The following is a 21,723-nucleotide window of genomic DNA, read 5'->3' as shown; positions in this document are numbered from 1 at the left end:
CAGGGTTCCCGAGATACCTAACGGGTATTCGGTACACCCGGCCACGTACCTACCGCATCACAGCCCACCCCTACGGTCAGCGCTGTCCACGGCCTCCAGTAGGCTACAAACACCAGAAACTACTTGCAACTCCTGGACGGAGAACTAGGGTGAATAAGAAGTCGAGAGGGTCCATTGGTTTCGGGCCCAATGCATGGTAGTAGTTGATTCTTAAATCACACATACAGATCTCAGTGCTTAAGGTCGGCTTCAATGAAACAACCCACCATGTACTCCTACATGGCCTCTCATCGATACCTTTACCAAATCGTGTTCACCACACCACTCTCATTACCGACATAATCATTTCACTCTAGCCCATCACCCAGATGAACCAGACCTGACACGACTCTAAGCATAGCAGGCATAGCAAGGTAGGAACAACACATACACATGGCTCAATCAACTCCTACACATGCTAGTGGGTTTCATCTAGTTACTGTGGCAATGACAGGTCATGCAGAGGAAATGGGTTCAACTACCGTAGCACACAGCAGTTTGAATCGCGTGGTCTTAATGCAGTAAAAGAGAGCAGGAGCGAGAACATGGGATTGTATCGATATGATCAAATGGTTGGTTGCTTGCCTGATGGTTCGATGCACGGATACGGTTCTTCGTTAGGGTAATCACGGTACTCCTCGGGAACAGATCCTGTCGCAAAGGACATCGATACACAAACATCACCAAACAATGTGCAACAATATGATGCATGCATGAAACATGGCAATATGAGTGTGTTGGGCTAATGCAACTAAAGCCAGAAGTGTTTGAACAAATTTGAATCAAAGATTCAAATTCCAAATTCAAATATGGCCTTTTAAAGTGCCTTTTCTTGTTCTGCTTAAAACATCAAGTTAACTTGTTTGATCATGCATGGAAATAGTACAGATGGATAGATTGGATTTTTCTGATCATTTTTCATATATAATTTGTCCAATTTGGAGTTACAGAATAAAAGTTATGAATTTTTGAAGTTTAGTTAATATTCTAGAATTTCCTGATTTAATTTAAATCCAGAAATTCAATTACTGCGTCAGCCTGACGTCACAGTGACGTCAGCAGGTCAACAGGGCTGGCTCGGGTCAAACCTGACGTGTGGGGTCCACACGTCAGTGGCACAGGGGCTAATCCCGTGTTGACCCGGGCTGGTTAGCTTTGACTAAGCCCTGGGGCCCACTTGTCAGCGTCAGTAGGTGGGGGGGTTAGTGACTAATTAACTAGGCCACGTCAGCTCGCCGGAGTTCTGGCCGGCGGCGACCATTAGCGCGGCGACGAGAGTGGTTTTGGTCGTTTCGGCCACCAAATGGACCGCGGAGGCCACCGGAGTGGAGCTGAGGACAACCCGCAGCTCTTGACGGAGCCCGTTGGGGTCGGGGTGGCCGGAGTTGACGGCGGCGAGCTCGGCTGCGGCGGCCGGAGTTCGGGTGCGGTCGGGATCAGTGTTGCAGGGGGTTTGGGGAGGCGTTGGTGCGTTCTACGTGCTCCTGGTGATGTGTGGAGCACGATGGTGTGCTCGGTTGAGCGCTACGGCGACCGTGGCCACGACGGCGACATCGCCGGCGGCGTGGAGCTCTCGGTCGAGGTGGAGCTAGGGCCTAGAGGTCGGAAGAGACCAGGGAAGAAGGGGGAAACGCTCCGGGGGCTCACCGCGGTTGCAGTGGGCGTCGAAGCGGGCTCGGGGACGCGCCGGAGACGACGAATTTGACGGCGACGGTGGTCGGAGTCCGAAGAGGGGAACGGCGACGTGGCGGCGATGCAGGGCTTCCGGGGACCCGTGGAGCGGTGGGGAGGAAGAGGGAGTCGAGGCGGAGCTCCTGAGCTGGTTGGGGGAGCGAGGGGTGGTCGGAGACGACTGCTACGGCGAACGGTGGCGACGATGGTGTTCGGTCGGGCGGGAGAGAGAGCGAGGGAGAGCCGGGGAGAGTGAATGGGGTGTCGGCGAGGTCGGGGCGACGACCAGAAGACGATCCACGCGGCGCAACGGCGACCCGGGCGATGCAGAGAGGCTGGGTGGTGCGTGGCGAGCTCGGGCGCGCCATGCTCACCTCCCTGCCTGCTCTGGCAAGGGGAAGCAGCTGGCTGGCACGGGCCAGCACAGTGCTGGGCCGGCTGGGCTGGGCAGGTAGGTCCAGGTAAGTCTACTCCTTTTATTTAATTTTCTGTTTTCTGTTTTTATTTAATATATCTGCAACTTTGTTGAATTAAATAAAATACCTAGGCAACTCCAAAAATCACCAAACTACTCCTGGTCCATAGTTGGATTATTTCCAACATGAAACATTTTAGTTTGGAGATATTTGAGCATTTAAATATTTTATATTATTTTAAATGCCCAAATTCAATTATCTATGATTTAATTCAAAAACCCTAGGATGGCCTAGAAAAATGTGCACCACTTTTGGCAGAGGTTCTGAACCAAGACAAAAATGATGGGCATTTTAGAAGGGCATTTCAGGTTCATTGAAAAATTATTTTAGTAGCCCTAGTTGGTTTCAGAGGGGACTGGGGGTTCTATCATCCCCATTTCAAGTTTCTGATGAATGAGTAAACATGATGCAACACTCTAATGCATGACTAGCTAGGGTGTGACAACTCACCCCCACTCAAAAGAATCTCGTCCCGAGATTTGGGTTCCTCCGAGAAGAAGGCGGGATACTCGAGTCGAAGACGATCCTCCCTTTCCCAAGTTGCTTCATCCTCAGAATGGTGCGACCATTGAACCTTGAGAAACTTGATATTATGACGTCGCGTGGTACGTTCGGCTTGATCGAGGATACGAATGGGGTACTCTCGATATGTAAGATTATCTTGGAGATCAAGCGTTTCGTGGTCCACTTCACGGATAGGATCCGAGAAGCAACGCCTGAGTTGAGAAACGTGGAAGACATCGTGAACTCTGGAGAGGTGCGGAGGTAGTTCCAGCTGGTAGGCAACTTCTCCTCGTTTGGCAAGAATGCGAAAAGGTCCAATGTAACGAGGAGCCAATTTGCCTTTGATACCGAAACGATGGGTTCCCTTCAGAGGGGTGACCCGAAGATAAGCCTTCTCGTCAACCTCGAAAGTCATAGCCTTATGTTTTCGGTCATATTGACTCTTTTGACGGGATTGGGCTGTTTTCAACTTTTCACGAACGATACGAACTTGCTCTTCTGCTTCCTGAATCATATCCGGGCCAAAGAATTGTCTTTCCCGGGTCTCTGACCAGTTAAGGGGTGTTCGACATCGTCGTCCATAGAGAACTTCAAAAGGGGCTTTACCCAAGCTAGATTGATAGCTGTTGTTGTAAGCGAATTCGGCAAATGGAAGGCACTTCTCCCAGTCCATTCCGAACGAGATAACAGAGGCTCGAAGCATGTCTTCTAGAATTTGGTTGACGCGTTCCACTTGACCACTTGACTGAGGGTGGAAAGCGGTGCTAAAGGAGAGACGGGTTCCCATAGCATTTTGGAAACTTTCCCAAAATCGAGAGGTGAAAAGACTTCCTCAATCCGAATTGATTTCCAAAGGAACACCATGGAGAGACACTATTCGGGAGATGTATAAGTCTGCCAGCTGACTAGCGGTTATACTCTCACGAACAGGTAGGAAATGAGCTACTTTGGAAAGACGATCGACCACGACGAAGATAGCATTATTCCCTCTCTTGGTCCTGGGAAAACCGGTAATGAAATCCATACCAATTTTATCCCATTTCCATTCAGGAATAGCTAAGGGTTGAAGGGTGCCAGCAGGCCGTTGATGCTCTGCTTTTACACGACGACAGACGTCGCAATTTGCAATATACTGAGCAATTTCTCTCTTCATCCTAGTCCACCAGAACCTCTGGCGTAGGTCCTGATACATTTTAGTACTACCGGGATGAATGGTGAGAGGAGATTCATGGGCTTCCTTAAGGATTAATCGCCTTAGGTTGCGCACTTTGGGAACTACTAATCGATCCCCGAAGTACACGACTCCTTGATCATTAACGGAGAAACAATTCGCAATTCCCTTCTGAATGTTCCTCTTGATGCGGGAGATTCCCGGATCTACCTTCTGTGCTTTGATAATTTGATCCGTAAGGGTAGGTTTTGCCACCAAGGTGGAGAGAAAACCTTGAGGAACAATGTGAAGGTTAAGCTTCCGAAATTCCTCATGGAGAAGCGGTTGACTTTGTTGTAACATCAGGTTGTTACAATAAGATTTACGACTTAGCGCATCAGCCATGACGTTGGCTTTCCCTGGGGTATAGGTTATCCCTAAGTCGAAGTCTGTGATCAATTCAACCCAACGTCTTTGCCTGAGATTCAAATCCGGTTGGGTGAAAATGTACTTCAGACTTTGGTGATCAGTGAATATTTCGCAACGATTACCGAGGAGGTAATGTCGCCAGGTCTTAAGGGCATAGACTACGGCTGCAAGTTCCAGATCATGAGTAGGATAATTCTCCTCATGTGGGTGCAATTGCCGTGAAGCGTAAGCAATTACGTGTCGATCTTGCATAAGGATGCAACCTAGTCCTTGTCGCGAGGCGTCGCAGTAGATAACAAAGTCCTTGGAGAAATCTGGCGGTACCAGCACGGGAGCAGAAGTTAGGCGTCTTTTCAGTTCCTGAAAACTGTGCTCACATTGTGGAGTCCATTCGAACTTCTTATCTTTCTTGAGGAGTTCGGTTAGAGGTTTAGCAACTTTGGAGAAGTTCTCGACAAAGCGACGGCAATAGCTCGCTAAGCCTAGAAAACTCCGAACTTGCTTGACCGATTCGGGTGGAGTCCAGTCAAGGACAGCTTGAACTCGCTCAGGGTTAACAGCAATACCTTTACCAGATATTACGTGACCCAGATAGGTCACTTCTGGCAACCAGAATTCACATTTTGAAAATTTGGCATAAAGGCGATGCTCTCGAAGTTTCTGCAACACTAGCCTTAGATGTTCGGCATGTTCTTCCTCGTTCTTGGAGTAGATGAGTATATCATCGAGATAAACTACGACGAATTTATCCAAATACTCCATGAAGATTGAGTTCATTAACCGAGAAAAGGTGGCTGGACCGTTGGTTAAACCGAAGGACATGACGGTGTACTCGTATTGGCCGTAACGAGTAACAAAGGCCGTTTTAGGAATGTCCCCGTTTCTGATTTTGATTTGATGGTAGCCCAACCTCAAATCCATCTTGGAGAAGACTGAGGATCCAGCGAGCTGATCATACAGATCGTTGATCCTGGGAAGTGGATATTTGTTCTTGATTGTGACCAAATTGACAGGTCGGTAATCTACAACCATCCGGTCCGTACCATCCTTCTTCTTGACGAATAGGACGGGGCAAGCCCACGGAGATGAACTGGGGCGGATGAAACCCTTTTTCAAGGACTCATCGAGTTGTTTCTTAAGCTCGGCTAGTTCTAGGGGTGCCATCTTATAAGGTCTTCTAGCAATCGGAACGGTTCCTGGAATGAGGTCTATTACGAACTCAACATCCCTGTCAGGTGGAACACCTGGCAATTCCTCTGGAAAGACATCCGGAAAGTCACGGACTACCGGAACGTCCTCAAGGTCTGGCAAAGGGCTGGCGTTAAGAGAATATAACTGCCGCTTGGCTATTCGGGTCAAGACGTTGACTATCTTTCCCGAAGGATGGGTGAGTTGAACAGTCCTAGAGAAGCAATCAATTTTGGCATGATGAGCCGACATCCAGTCCATACCCAAAATGATATTAATGTCTGAAGATTTAAGGGCTATCAAAGATGCAAGGAAGACAAGTCTATCGACTTGGATTTCATTCCTATAACTTACCCTAGAGGTCTGCCATCTAGACCCAGGGGTAGAGATTTCCATAGTGGACGGCAGATCACAGAATGCAACGTTATGCAAACGAGCATAATTTTCAGATATAAAGGAATGAGAGGCTCCTGTATCGAAAAGAACAGATGCCGAGTGGCAATTAACAAGAAGCGTACCGAGAACGACGTTGGGATCCTCTTGAGCTTCTTCGGCAGAGACACAGTTGACATGGCCACGTGAAGCGGTGACCGGTTTGGCATGGAACACCTTCCCTGTCGGCTTGCCACGGCCAACAGCTTTAGCAGATTGATTGGGGTTGGTCTGGGGACACTCACGCATATAGTGACCAGATTCCCCACACTTGAAACAAGTCACGGAACTGGTACGTGGAGGAGCATTATTGGTTGGACTCCCATAGGGCTTGGCTGGTGCAGACTGTTGAACAGGGCGAGGCGCCTGAAAAGATGGCCTCGGTGTGAACCTGGGTGGCAGGGCGGTATTGGGTACCCACACGCGGCGCTTCTGAGGACCAGCACTGGATGAGGAACCCATATCACGTCCATGCTTGCGTGTTGCGTCATAATCAGTCTGACCAGTTTCAGCACTGATGGCTTTGTTGACAAGTTTCGAAAAAGATGTGCACTCATGCAGACGGAGCGCGACGAAGCTCAGGACTAAGGCCCTTACGGAACCTTGCTTGCTTCTTGGCGTCAGTAGAAACTTCCTCGGTTGCATATCGTGCAAGATTACCAAACTCCCTGCTATAGACATCCACAGAAAGTCGGCCTTGGGTGAAATTGCAAAATTCTTCACGCTTACGGTCCATGAGACCCTCCGGAATGTGATGTTCACGGAAAGCCTCGCTAAATTCAGCCCAAGTTGTGACATGGCTTGCTAGGCGCATAGCTCCATAATTCTCCCACCATAGACTGGCGGGGCCTTCAAGGTGATATGCAGCAAAGGTGACCTTGTCAGCCTCAGCTACCAGCGCGGAACGCAGCTTGTGAGAGATACTGCGAAGCCAGTCATCGGCGTCGAGAGGCTCGACGGAGTGGTGGAACGTGGGTGGATGCAATTTAATAAAATCACTGAGTGACACCACGTTAGCCCTCTGATGGTGTGCTGTATTCTGTTCAATACGCTCCAACAAACGGTTTGTCTCCCGCTTGTTTCTCTCAGCTTCCATCATCACCTCGGCTAGTGAAGGAGGATGAGGCAGATTTTCATTTCTGGCTTCACTGCCTTCGGCCTGCTCTTGAGAAGCAGGGTTGGCGCGCGTGTTGACCATCCTAGGTAAACAAGCCAATGATTTAGTCAGAATGATAAAATTCCGACATAGGATACATAATGCAAGGAATAACTCGGAATGCAAGATGATCATCCGTATGACATGGTAGATACAGAAACTGCTTCTTTATTCCATCATCATACACACCATACAAGGTTTAGTACAAGACCAAACAAAGTACTATTACGGTGAAAAGGGATTACATCTCATCGGAGGCATTCCAAACTCCTATACATTATTTTTCTACAACTCCGGAAGAGTACAAACTAGGTCATATCCCACGAGTCACGCGGGACGACAGACGACACAGCTAGTGCGAACTAGTGATACTACTACTAACTCAGACCGATCCGTAGTAGTCCTCGTAGAAGTCACCTCCATAGCCCGGAAGTTCAACATGATCATCCGGAAACAGACGGTCTCGCGGAGCTTGTGGACCATAGGGGCTAGGATGAGGTCTTGGACCAGCAAACGGTGGCCTGCGGGGACCGCGAGGTGGGGTGATGCCTCCTACATCACGCCAAACCATCACGTCCGGCAGAGCAGATCTCACAGGATAGAGATCGCGCATATCTGAAAATCCAGCTTGCACCGCCGGTGCGAACCGAGTCAAAGTGGCCCAGTGGTCAGCACGGGTATTGAAGAGCTCTAACCTTAAGGCCCGATTTTCCCGGTCCTTATCCTCGAGCATCTCAGCAGTGGTGCGAGTCCGTGAATCCTCCTGAGTGGAGTCAGCATATATAGCCTGAAAATATCCTTGTGCTCCCGGAAGTGATCCTGGCATATACCGGAAGTCAGAGTCCCGAAATAACCCAGATCTGACTCGCATAATGGTCATCATAGAGTAGGCGGCATCCTGCACAGCCATCTCGATAGTAACCCCGAGTCCATAGGAGCAGTGAAGAGGCTCAGTGGATCTAGGATAAGAAGGAAATATCCTGACAGTGCAGAGATACTGGCTTTGATTAAAATCTCGGAATTGCTCTTCGACCGTGTACTCAGGATACCAGCGGTATCCAGCCTCAGTCATTACCCTGACCAACTTAGCAGTATGGCCGGGTACATCTAGGCATCGAGTCAGGCGAACCACTTGATTGAGGTCGCGAGTGGCCATCTGAAAGCACAATTATAATGCAAAGGCATTAGAATTTCTAGCAAAATTTCGGCAGCATAACAGCTGTAAATGCTCAAAAAGGATATTGAGACATTTGACAAAGGATTTCGTACACACTCAACATCATCATATCAAGTTCTGAAACCATTCCAACAACATGATGTGGTAGTAGAACTGGACTAGGCTTGTAACCATCAAACTTATAAGGTACTACTGATCAGTAACACGTGATCCTGATAGAGAGAACAGATCCTAATTCCTTAACCCCCGGTGGAAGAATGGACTGACTCAGATCAGAATGTCATAAGATATAAGGAGTAAAAAGAGCCTTACGTTCCAACCCACAAACAATTCCCCTACATATAACTAAAGAATTTCTAGACTCAACATCGACCAGTTTGGCTTGGAGAACCTACAGGCAGTCCGGCTCTGATGCCAACGCTGTCAGGACCCCGACTCGATGTCACATCGATCTAGCCGGTAACACTTCATATCACTTTGCGGCCTCACGCACGGTATTCCCACGGGTGTCGCCTTACCTTTGCCCGGGACCGTTTGCGCCTTTTGGCTCACGTATATGATAGTGTCGCTAGCATCCATATGATAAAGAGCCCGGGCTGACATGACTAGTCGTAAACCCAAAGCGGCACAGACTTACAGGGACAGGCATCCATGACCCAGCTTCGAACGTGTCGGTCATCAGCAAGTGGGCCCGGGCTGTAGCACTAGGCTAGCAGGACTCCGGTAAACCGGGCTGTAGCGGGCTAACAGGACTCCGGTACTCAAAGCGTGACATTTCCCCGAAGGGACAGACACAGGAACGAAGAAGGACACATGCCGGCCAGCCTAAGTGTTCCAGAGCAGTAGCAAGCTACCATGGCTCAGCGGTAACACTAGGAGACATTTCCCGGTAAGAGAGGCTACTAAAGATAAACAACTAGATAGTCAGATCCCACACATACCAAGCATTTCAATCATACACACAATATGCTCGATATGTGCAAATACAACGAAGCATCACAACATGACTCTACGACACAAGTACTTTATTTAGGGCTCAGAGAGCCATACATAACATACACACAAAGGTACGGGTCTCACGACCCAACATACAAGTCATACAGTCATACAGGCCAACAGCGGAAGTACTTTGTCTGGGTACAGACAACTAGTAAAATAAAAGAGGCTTGGAAGCCTAACTATACTACGTGGTCCATCACAAGCTCAGGGTCACCACCTGGGTCTTTAGCCTACTCGTTGATGTCAACGTCTACATAGAACCCATCAGAAGGGGTTGCAGCGTCTTCTGTAAAAAATGTAGATTATAGCAACATGAGTACAAAGGTACTCAGCAAGACTTACATCAGATCCTACATACATGCATAGTATCAAGAAGGGTTGGTGGAGTTATTGCAGCAAGCCAGCTTTGACTCTTGGCTAGACTATCCTACGATACACCAACTTGAAATGTTTTGCGCACACGAGTCCACTACTCACCACTTCAATACACTACCGAGGATCCACCTCCGTCTTCCTACGGAAGAGCCATCCTCGGCACTCACACTTATCTTGAGGCTTTTAATAGTTTCCATTTACTTGTCTATGAACTGTATAGGCAACCAAGTAGTCCTTTACCGCGGACGCGGCTATTCGAATAGATCATGTTAACCCTGCAGGGGTGTACTCCTTCATACACGCTCTCACCACTTACCGTCGTCTACACGACATGTACTCGGCAACCTTCAAGCGGAAGCCCAACGTGGGTGTCGGCCACGACCTACCTAATCACCTAAGCTTCCAGTCCAGGTTTATCGCCTATTCAGGTTCCATCCGCAGGGAGTCCGGCCGAGGTTTCCCATACGGCCCCGAACGATGTGAACAGGGTTCCCGAGATACCTAACGGGTATTCGGTACACCCGGCCACGTACCTACCGCATCACAGCCCACCCCTACGGTCAGCGCTGTCCACGGCCTCCAGTAGGCTACAAACACCAGAAACTACTTGCAACTCCTGGACGGAGAACTAGGGTGAATAAGAAGTCGAGAGGGTCCATTGGTTTCGGGCCCAATGCATGGTAGTAGCTGATTCTTAAATCACACATACAGATCTCAGTGCTTAAGGTCGGCTTCAATGAAACAACCCACCATGTACTCCTACATGGCCTCTCATCGATACCTTTACCAAATCGTGTTCACCACGCCACTCTCATTACCGACATAATCATTTCACTCTAGTCCATCACCCAGATGAACCATACCTGACACGACTCTAAGCATAGCAGGCATAGCAAGGTAGGAACAACACATACATATGGCTCAATCAACTCCTACACATGCTAGTGGGTTTCATCTAGTTACTGTGGCAATGACAGGTCATGCAGAGGAAATGGGTTCAACTACCGTAGCACACAGCAGTTTGAATCGCGTTGTCTTAATGCAGTAAAATAGAGCAGGAGCGAGAACATGGGATTGTATCGATATGATCAAATGGTTGGTTGCTTGCCTGATGGTTCGTTGCACGGATACGATTCCTCGTTAGGGTAATCACGGTACTCCTCGGGAACAGATCATGTCGCAAAGGATAACGATACACAGGCATCACCAAACAATGTGCAACAATATGATGCATGCATGAAACATGGCAATATGAGTGTGTTGGGCTAATGCAACTAAAGCCAGAAGTGTTTGAGCAAATTTGAATCAAAGATTCAAATTCCAAATTCAATTATGGCCTTTTAAAGTGCTTTTCCTTGTTCTGATTAAAACATCAATTTAACTTGTTTGATCATGCATGAAAATAGTACAGATGGATAGATTGGATTTTTCTGATCATTTTTCATATATAATTTGTCCAATTTGGAGTTACAGAATAAAAGTTATGAATTATTGAAGTTTAACTAATATTCTGGAATTTCCTGATTTAATTTAAATCCAGAAATTCAATTACTGCGTCAGCCTGACATCACAGTGACATCAGCAGGTCAACAGGGCTGGCTCGGGTCAAACCTGACGTGTGGGGTCCACACGTCAGTGTCACAGGGGCTAATCCCGCGTTGACCCCAGGCTGGTTAGCTTTGACTAAGCCCTGGGGCCCACTTGTCAGCGTCAGTAGGTGGTGGATTAGTGGTTAATCAACTAGGCCACGTCAGCTCGCCGGAGTTCTGGCCGGCGGCGACCAACAGTGCGGCGGCGATAGTGGTTTTGGTCGTTTCGGCCACCAAATGGAACGTGGCGACCACCGGAGTGAAGCTGAGGACGACCCGCGGCTCTTGGCGGAGTCCGTTGGGGTCGGGGTGGCCGGAGTCGACGCCGGCGACGACTTTGGCGGCCACCGAGGTTCGGTCGGAGGTGAACTTGGTGCTAGAGGGTTCGGTGAGGCTCGTGGAGTGGCTAGCTAGGTGCTGTGGAACGCGGTGAGCAAGATGGACACCATCCTGTGGCCGGAGGATGACCGGGAGCACGTCGGCGACGAGGTCCACGGCGGTGGGTGCGGTTGAGCTCCGGGAGGTTGCTACACGGCTCGGGAGCAAGAACGGAAGGGAGGGGAAGATGGCTAAGCTCACAGTGAGTGCGACGGAGTCCTTGGTGCGGTCGGAGATGGACCGGAGCGACGTCGGCGTTGAAGGGGATCTCCGGCGACGGTGAGCTCGGGCGAGGTCGGTGCGGTGGTCTCGGGCGTTGCGAGCGCTCGGGGCTCGGCTGCTCGATGAAGTGGACAGCGGCGAAGCTCCTGGACACGGTGAGACGGCGTGGAGACGACGGGGAGCACGGCTACGACGGTGGTGCGGCGATGGTGGCGTCGGCCATGGCTGGGGCGTGCGAGGGGGAGGAGCTGGAGAGGAGAGGGGGTGTCTGGGGGGTTCGGGGGAGAGAGGGAGGACGATCCACGTCGTCACCTGGCGAGGGGAGCGGCGAGGCGGCGAGCAGGTGCGTGGCGCACGCCGCGGTCGCCGTCGGGCACCTGCCTGCCTGCCTGGCCGAAGCAGCTCGCTGGAGCGGTGCTGGGCTGGGCCGGCAGGTGGGCTGGCTAGTGGGCTGCGGTGGCGCCAGGTAGGGTTTTCCCTTTTTTTTTCTATTTTCTGTTTTATTTAATAATTCTGCAACTTTGTTGAGTTAAATAAAATACCTAGGCAACTCCAAAAATCACCAAACTACTCCTGGTCCATAGTTGGAATATTTCCAACATGAAACATTTCAGTTTGGAGATATTTGAGCATTTAAATATTTTATATTATTTCAAATGCCCAAATTCAATATCTATGATTTAATTCAAAGACCCTATGATGGCCTAGAAAAATGTGCACCACTTTTGTCAGAGGTTCTGAACCAAGGCTAAAATGATGGACATTTTAGAAGGGCATTTCAGGTTCATTGAAAAATTATTTTAGTAACCCTAATTGGTTTCAGAGGGGACTGGGGGTTCTGTCATCCCCATTTCAAGTTTCTAATGAAAGAATAAACATGATGCAACACTCTAATGCATGACTAGCTAGGGTGTGACATATGTGCCACGAGTTCGTTGGTGCCTTCACTGGAGGCCACCAAGCTCATGGCCAGCCGAGTGATTTGCATATCATTCCCTAGAAGGAAGGTGAAAACCTGCGCAAGTACATAAAGAGGTTCGGCCGAGTGCAATACAACATCCCAGATGTTCATCCTGCCGTCGTGATCAGCGCATTCCATCAGAATGTGCGTAACCGCAAGATGCGTGAAGAGCTGGCAATGGACAAGGTCAAGGACATGGATGAACTTTACATTCTGGCCGATAGATGCGCTCGGGCTGAAGAGGGAAGGAAGTACACCGGCAAAGACACCGGTGCAGAAACCGACTCTACCGACGAAGACACCGCCGCCCCGACGAAGAAGGGCCAGCATCGCAACAGGAAATGCAAGGACAAGACCGTGCTTGCCATCGAGGGATCCTACGACACTAGTGCTGCCAAGAAGGCCAAGGCAGACGACCCCGGCAAGGAGATTGCCGGGTGCGTCGCTTGCCGGGCCTTGGCGGCTGCCGACGAGCCAGTGGGCTTCGACAAGCAATATTGCAAGATCCATCGTACCAAGGGCCACGATCTCCAGAACTGCCGACAGGTCGAGATGCTTGCCGAAAAGCAAAAGGCCGAGTATGAGAGGTGGGACAAGGATAAAGGTCAGGATGGTGCCAAAGGATCCGACAAGAAGCGTGGCGGGCAAGGATGCCGCCGCGGCAAGGATAACCAGTGAGAGAGGCCCGCTCGGGGCCGCGACAAGAAGTAGGAAGACGATGATCATAACGAGGACAACAAGTCTGGCGAGCAAGAGTTTCAGGAGGCTACGGAGGCCATGTGCGTCGATGGTGGAGCCTCGCTGCACACTTCTCACCGCCAGCTCAATCAGTTGGCACGTGAGATTACAGCAGCAGAGCCATCGTTCGACGCTCAGAAGCCACTGAAGTGGTCCGGCACGCCCCTCATCTTTGATCCGAGGACCACCCTGACCGCACAACTGCGGTCGGGTGTTTGCCATTGTTGGTTTCGCCAATGATACGCAACCTCAAGGTGAACAAGATGCTGCTTGACGGCGAGGCCGGCCTGAACTTGATCTCGCCCGTCGTGATCAAAAGGCTACAAATTCCTGATGGAGACCTCGAGGAAATGGGTACGTTTCAAGGGGTCAGTTCAGGAAGGAGCCAGCCGAACGGGAAGGTCACATTGCCCGTGACATTTGGAGGTGAGTTGAACTACAGGACGGAGAGGATCGTCTTTGATGTGGCCGAGATCCCCCTGCCCTACAACGGGATCCTCGGCCGCCCGGCACTAGCCAAGTTTATGGCAGCGTCACACTACGCCTACAACACGCTGAAGATGCCTGGGCCGATGACCATCATCACCGTCCCCTCCGACAAGAAGGATGCGCTGATCTGCGCTGACCAACACTATCGGGAAGCAGTTGCAGCAGCTGCCGCCAAGGCACTTGCTCCTGCCGTTGAGGCCCTGGGAGGGAAGAAGAAGACCGGCAAGACCTCTCGCACCCACTCCGGCAAGCACACCTCTTCGGAGTGCTGTGCTACCGTCGGGGACGTGCCCGAGAGCTCTACCGGCAAGAGCAAGATATCCAGAGCTGCACCGCCAGAGACCAAGAGGGTGTCCGTCAAGGAGGATGGCACGGGAGGGGCTTTCACCATAAGCTCCACCCTTGACAGCAAATAGGAAAGCGCGCTCGTCACTTTCCTGCGGGCAAATGTTGATGTGTTTGCGTGGCAAGCATCTGACATCCCCGGCGTTCCCAGGGAAGTGATTGAGCACCACCTTGCTGTCTGTCCCCATGCGCGACCCGTCAAGCAGAAGGTCAGGAAGAAAGCTTTGGAACGACAGGAGTTCATCACAGAGGAGATCAAGAAATTGGAAGTGGCAGGTTTGGTGAGAGGAGTGCTCCATCCGATGTGGTTGGCTAATCCGGTGGTGGTGCGCAAGGCAAATGTGAAGTGGAAGCTGTGTATTGACTACAGAGATGTAAATAAGGCTTGTCCAAAGGACCCCTTCCCGTTACCGCGCATCGACCAGATTGTTGACTCCACGGCCGGGTGTGATCTGTTGTCATTCCTCGACGCCTACTCGGGCTACCACCAGAGCTTCATGACAAGAGAAGATGAAGAGAAGACAACATTTATCACCCCATGTGGTACGCATTGTTTTTTATGGATGCCTTTTGGGTTGAAGAATGCTGGCTCAACATTCGCAAGGGCGGTCCAGATTGGTTTTGAGCCCCAGCTAGAAAGAAATATGGAAGCTTATATGGATGACATAGTGGTCAAAACCAAGGACAAGGCGACCCTTGTACAAGACCTAGAAGAGACGTTTGCCAACCTACGCAAGATCAACCTCAAGCTGAACCCTGAGAAGTGTGTCTTTGGCATCCCGTCAGGAAAACTTCTCGGGTTCTTTGTGTCGCGGCGTGGGATTGAGGCAAACCTAGACAAGATCAAGGCTATTGAGCAGATTGAGGGACCCAAGCGGATTAAGGATGTGCGCCGGCTCACTGGCTATGTTGCCACCATGAGCAGATTCATCTCCAAGTCCACTGAGCGTGCCCTTCCCTTTTTCAAAATCTTGAAGAAGGCAGGCCCAATGGAGTGGACCCCATAGGCCGAGGCGGTGTTGCAGGATCTGAAGAAATACCTTTCCTCTACGCTAATACTGGTTGTGCCTAAACTACAAGAGCTGTTGTTGCTATATCTGGCGGCAACGAATCAAGTGGTCAGCACCGCACTAGTGGCACAGCGGGAGGTCGATGAAGAGGCAGTGGCAACAGCAGGACCGGCAGATGGCAAGCCGGAGATTCCCCCGGCAGGGCTTCGTGCCGTCAAGTCAAGGCCCCCGGCAGAGTCCAACGCCATCGGGGCAGGGCCCGCGCAGCCAAGTGGAGTGGTGCAGAAGAAGATGATGATGCAGCACCCGGTTTACTTTGTCAGCTCCCTCTTGCAGGGGCTAGGTCAAGGTACTCCGGTGTGCAGAAATTGCTCTTCAGCCTACTTATGGCCTCGAGGAACCTGCGTCATTACTTCCGAGCTAACGAGATCACTGTCGCCACCCGCCTCCCGTTGCAACGAATACTTCACAACCCAGATGCAACCGGAAGGATTGTGCAGTGGGCCTTGGAGTTGTCAAGCTTTGGGTTGAAGTTTGAAAGTACTTCGACAATCCGGAGCAGAGTCTTGGCGAAGTTCATTGCAGAATGGACCTCAACACCCGACGAAGAAATCCAGGAGACTGCTCTCCCTAGCAAGGAAGCCAGTCGCAACTGGATCATGTACTTTGATGGGGCTTTCTCGCTGCAAGGTGCCGGTGTCGGTGCGCTGCTTCGCACCCACCGGAGAGCACCTCAAGTATGTGATCCAGATGCACTTTCCCAGGGAGATGTCCACAAACAACACTGCTGAGTACGAGGAGCTGCTTGCCGGTCTCAGGATGGCGGCAGACCTCGGGGTGCAGAAGCTCATCATTAGGGTGATTCGCAGCTTGTCGTCAGACAAGTCAACAAATATTATCAGAGTCCGTTGATGGAGGCCTACGTAGATGAGGTGAGGAAGCTAGAGGAGCGCTTCGACGGTATACAAGCGGAGCACGTTCCCCGAGCGGAGAACGACATCGCTAACTACCTGTCAAAGTGCGCTGCATTCAAGCTACCTGTGGAACCAGGTACCTTTTTGCTTCGGTTAACTCACCCATCCTCGGACCATCAACGGAGCAGAACAAGCGGAGGAAATCGGGCCCCGGCAAGTACTTTCCCGCCGAGCCCCCAGGGTCCACCGGCAAGGGTGTTGCTGCGGACTCCGAGCCTGCCAAGGGACAGCCGGCTCCAGCTGGGCGCCAAGCCCTGGCCATAGAGACGACTGCCCCCTTGGCGGAAGAGGTGCCTTTGGTCCTTGCTGTGGAGCCCCAGGCTCCGGGATGGGCACATCATACCATCCGTTTCTTCCAGACAAGGGAACTTCCTGAGGAGTAGGAAGAAGCGGAAAAAGTAGCCCATCGGTCTGCCTTGTACCAGTTCGTCGATGACGTCCTATACAGAAAAAGATTGAACGATGTGAAATTTAAGTGCATCCCCCGGGAGGAAGGACTAGAGCTGTTGGTAGAGATACATGGAGGCATATGTCACTCCCGCATAGGGTCGAGGGACCTTGCCGGCAAGGCATTCCGACAAGGCATCTTCTGTCCCACCACCCTCCAGGATGCGACGACACTAGTAACAAGGTGTGAAGCGTGCCAGTTCCATTCGAAGAAGCATCATCAACCAGCTCAAGCCCTTCAAACAATCCCTCTCTCCTGTCCGTTTTCAGTCTGGGGGCTCGACATACTGGGCCCTATCCCTCGCGCTGTCAGGGGCTTTGAGTACTTGTGCGTTGCAATCGACAAGTTCACAAAGTGGTCGGAGGTGGAGGCAGTGAGGAAGGTAATGACACATTCAGCCGTCAAGTTCTTCAAGGGTCTAGTCTACCGTTTTGGTTTGCCAAACAGAGTCATCACTAACAACGGCACGCAGTCCACAAGCCACACCTTCATGCAGTACAACCAAGACCTCGGCAACAAGGCATGTTTCGCTTCCGTGGCACACCCACGGAGCAATGGCCATGCGGAGAGGGCAAATGCTGAAGTACTGCGAGGCCTGAGAACAAAGACTTTTGACAAGCTGCACAAAAGCGGAAGGCGCTGGATTGATGAGTTGCCGGTGGTTCTTTGGTCGATCAAAACGATGCCAAATCGAGCCACCGGCCAGACACCCTTTGCCCTGGTATACGGGGCAGAAGTAGTTCTCCCCATGGAACTCATATACGGGTCACCTCGAGTGCTCGCTTATGACGAGCTTGATCAAGAGCGATTCAGGCAAGATGACGCAACGCTCCTTGAGGAAGATCGTCTTCGGACGGCTGTGAGAGCAGCACACTACCAGCAAGCCTTGCGTCGCTACCATAGCCAAAAGGTTCATGCCCGAAGCTTCAAAGAAGGCGACCTTGTTCTTCGGCACATTCAGCCAGCCAAGAATTCCAACAAGTTGACGCCAAAGTGGGAAGGCCCTTATCGGGTAATACGAGTCACCAGGCCCGACACAGTCCGCCTGGAGACCGAAGATGCTGTCCCAGTGAGCAATTCCTGGAACATCGAACATCTTCGCAAGTTTTACCCATAAGGCGCGGTTGCCGGGCCTCCCGGCAAACCACCTTTTGTACAAGCCTTGTCGGCAAGGCATGTAACCCTCTGTACAAAGCCAGGCGCAAACCCTGAGCATAAATAAATGAAGCGCTGGCGCCCAAAGTTATAGCATGCATGCTAGGTTAAGTCTCTCCCTCGGTTAGGGTTGATAGTGCCTAGGGGCGACTAACCCCTAGCCTAGAGGTCGACTGTGCGTCTTTCTGTTCTCTTTGGTTCGCAGGGCACGCAGACACTTCTGCTGAACCGCTTGGGAAAAAGAGGACGAACCGACGCTTTGGCCCCGGCAGACCAAGACTGCCGGGGGCTGAAGATACAAGGATCCAACCATGGCAAGCCAAGGTTGCCGGGGGCTGCGGATTCAAATAAGTCCTTCATCCCCCTGTTATGCATTTCCGTATAGAACTAGGACATGTGAAACCTCGTTTATGTTCTTAAAACCACTGTGCTCCCCCTTTCCTGTACCCAAGAGCTACCTCCTGGGTCGGAATTTGGTAGTAGTCGTGGTGGCGGGGATATGAATGTGGGGCCTAACTCTACTTCGCCCCTGCCTCCGCCAATAGCGCAAGAATGGTCGACCGAAGTGGAGAGATGGCAAGGCCTGTTGCCGGGTGACAATGTTTATCTTAAAAATGACAAGGATTCATCCTTAGCATGGGCCTCGCTCATGCACAAAGAACTCGGCAAGCACCCCTTTTCATTAAAAACATCCCATATAGGTACAGTTCATACGGAATTAAAAACATGAGCAAGGGGATTACAAGTCTTAGAATTAACAAGTGCCCGTAGGCTTACAAACTAAAAAGAGATATGGTGCCCGTAATCCCTTTCTTGTCCCTCTCCACAGAAGGTGGAACAAGGCAGCGAGAGGGCGAAAAGAGCACCTAGGCAAGGTACAAGGAGCAGAAGGCACCAAGAGAACATCTTGGTGCCAGGAAAGGAGCTGGAAGATGAGGCAGCGGTTCGGCAATACGCGATGAAGGCATCGGTGCCCGCGCACTACAACTTGACAGTCGCACCTGCCTTCTTTGCCTTCTCCGGCCTTCCTACGCTAGCCGCCCAAGGAGACAACAGGGAGAGCCCCGATGGAGAGCTTGGCAAGGATGGCCCTCGGCAGGGCGCGTGGCCGAGGGTGGGGCAGCACGGTTAGTCGAAGTCGGAGTCGGCATCCTGCCGCTCGACTCCCTTGTCGTCGTTGTCGCTATCCTCCTCGTCACTCCCGCTTGAGGAGGAATCTTCATCGTTGGAGGAGCTCTCCACACAGCACTTCAAGCAAGTTCCGAGATCTCCAAAGACCTTGATAGAGAGCAGGCTGCCCTCCATTAACTTGAAGTAGAGGACAAGCCCCGCCGTCAAGCTGTGGTTGCGTGTGAACGTCTTCCATCTGTGGCGGAGGTACATGACATGAGGAGCGGGGAAGTTGATGTCGACCCGCGTGCCGCCGTTCCCGCAGCCCTTCATGTGCAACCAGAGGGTCTGGGGTGGATCAAGCTCCATCTCTCGAGCAAATGCAGTAGGGATATGGAGGCGGCGACGCGGTGGACGGTGGAGCCTGATGAAGAATTCGCGGGGCTGGTCCGCGACGTGGAGCTCCGTCGGGGGAGGCATCGCTGGCGGAGGCGAGGCCGATGCGCCGCCCCGTCCTCCTCTCCCCCGAGCGCCACGACGACCTCGGCCTTGCCCCTCCCCATTCCTCTCGTGGCCGGTTCCTCCTCCACGAGCTCTTGGGCAGGAGGAACGCAGTGACGAGCAGCAACCCTCGCCGCCGACCTTCGAAGGGCCAGCGCTTCCTCTCGCCATGGCGAATGGAAGAAAAATCGGAGGTGGAAGGAGACAGATGATGGAAGGATGTGGAATGCCGCCCCCTCCCCTTCTTATAAGGGGGAGGAGTCGGGGCTCGGCCGCCCCACTCGACCAATCCAATCATCGGGGGTGCAGGGAATCAGGACCGGCCCGCTGCCCAATCAGTGACAGCCCGGTTTCCCGCCTTCACCTCGTGTCACCTGCATGAGGGACACGTGGCGAGCGAGTAGCATTAAAGGGACGGGCGAAGCAACCGCTCCCCACTCCATGATCGTGGGGCGCGGGCTCCTTGAAGGCCACGACCCGAGTCCACACAAGTAAATGGGACGTGCCTCTGCACCTCCCTCCTTTTATGGGGAAGGCGCGAGCCGCCTCTTTACCATGATGTGACGCAAGCATGCGGGAACCACCCCACGCATGACCCCCACATCATGCATGACCCTCCACGTCACGTGTTCAATGCGGGTCATGGGGAAGCGCAGCGGACGAAGAATTACTACGGTAAAATCCTGCCTCGACTGCCCGTGCACCGTTTTGGGCTGGCCCAACAACGCATCACGCTTATGTATGGCCCAGACCCAGGGGCTCCTGTCGGTGTACAAACGTAGAGGCTCTCCTTTTGACCCCTTTACTTGTGCACGGGCAGTCTGAGACACACTTAGCAGGGCGGAGGAGGGAAGCCAGAGAGAAGCCGAAGCGCAAGACAACCAAGGCGACGCCAAGACAAGAAGCACAGGAGGGCAAGACGGCGAGGTGGACTCCCTCGGCGAGATCCTTGCTGAGGCGGCCCCCCGCAACCTTGGCAAGAGCCTTGCCGGGGCAACTTGCCCAATGCCAGCAGAGTGAGCCATCCTTGAGCCCAAAGGTTCTGAACACCGTCAACAACTACGTTGGGACCAGGGCTCGGGAGGCACCTCCGTGGTGGCATGTAGATCTTCGTCAAGGTCATAAACATATGAGTTCAGATGAGGACCAGAAGACGGCGACCCTCGGCAGGATCCTAGCCGAGGAAATCCATAAGACCCCCGGCAAGCATCTTGCCGGGGACGACTACGACACCACGGCAAGAACCTGCCGGGCCCCCGGCAAGGCCCTTGCCGAGGACGCCAGCAGGGCCACTGCTAGGCCCGCACCAGCCAAGACCCGCCGCCGTTCGCATGCAGCTGCCAGCCCAACCAGCTGGGCAGGCACTTGCGTGGCAACATGCAGCTTCCAGGCCAAATCAGCAAGCACCTGCGTGGCAGCATATAGATCTTCATGAAGGCCCTACCACCGCGCCACCTCAGCTGCTTGCCTGCCTACATGGCGCTGCATGCATCGCTGGCCTGGGCACGTGTCGAAGCGAGGCAGAGCGGCGACAGATGGACGGGCCTCGTTCTCGTCCCCGATAAAGCTAATGGACACCTACGTAGCGCATTTAATGCGCTTTGTCCCGTAATACCATTTGATAAGCTCGCACACTGTAGGCCTTTCCACCTCCTATGTGCCACTGTGGCAACCCCTTTTTCCTACAAAAGGAGGCCCGAGGCCACCAGGAGAGGGATTCGGCTTTTTGGGATGGGACAGCCACCGTAGCTAGTTCAAAGAGCTCAAGAACACTCAATACATCCACCAAAGCAGGACTAGGGTTTTACGCATCCTTGCGGCCTGAACCTAGGTAATCGATCCGTGTGCTTGCTCCTAAACCTACTCTTCTCACGACCCAGCGCCCGCCAGCCGTATAAGGGATCCCAGTGATTCCGTAGGTGTCGTTCCCACCGACATCTTTGGCGCGCCAGGTAGGGGGCGCAGTTGTGAGAATCTGGTCTAGCAGTTAGCCTAGCGGTTCTTCGTCGCCATGGCTCCCAAGAAGAAGGCGGCCACGATAGTCGGTTCGTCGGGAGCCGCACGACCTGTACTAGTGCGTGTGAGCAGCGGGCCGGTCGTGGATAGAACCCGAGGCGCGACCCGTGAGCACCAACATCGCTCTGGCAATCAGAGCCTGGCGAGCGGCATCATTCGTGCGCCAGGCGGCCTGCCGCACGCCACAAAAT

The sequence above is a fragment of the Triticum aestivum genome, chromosome 3A, assembly GCF_018294505.1.
Source record: "Triticum aestivum cultivar Chinese Spring chromosome 3A, IWGSC CS RefSeq v2.1, whole genome shotgun sequence".
Lineage (NCBI taxonomy): Eukaryota > Viridiplantae > Streptophyta > Magnoliopsida > Poales > Poaceae > Triticum > Triticum aestivum.
The sequence above is the reverse complement of the archived record's forward strand: the minus strand, read 5'-3'. Positions refer to the sequence as shown.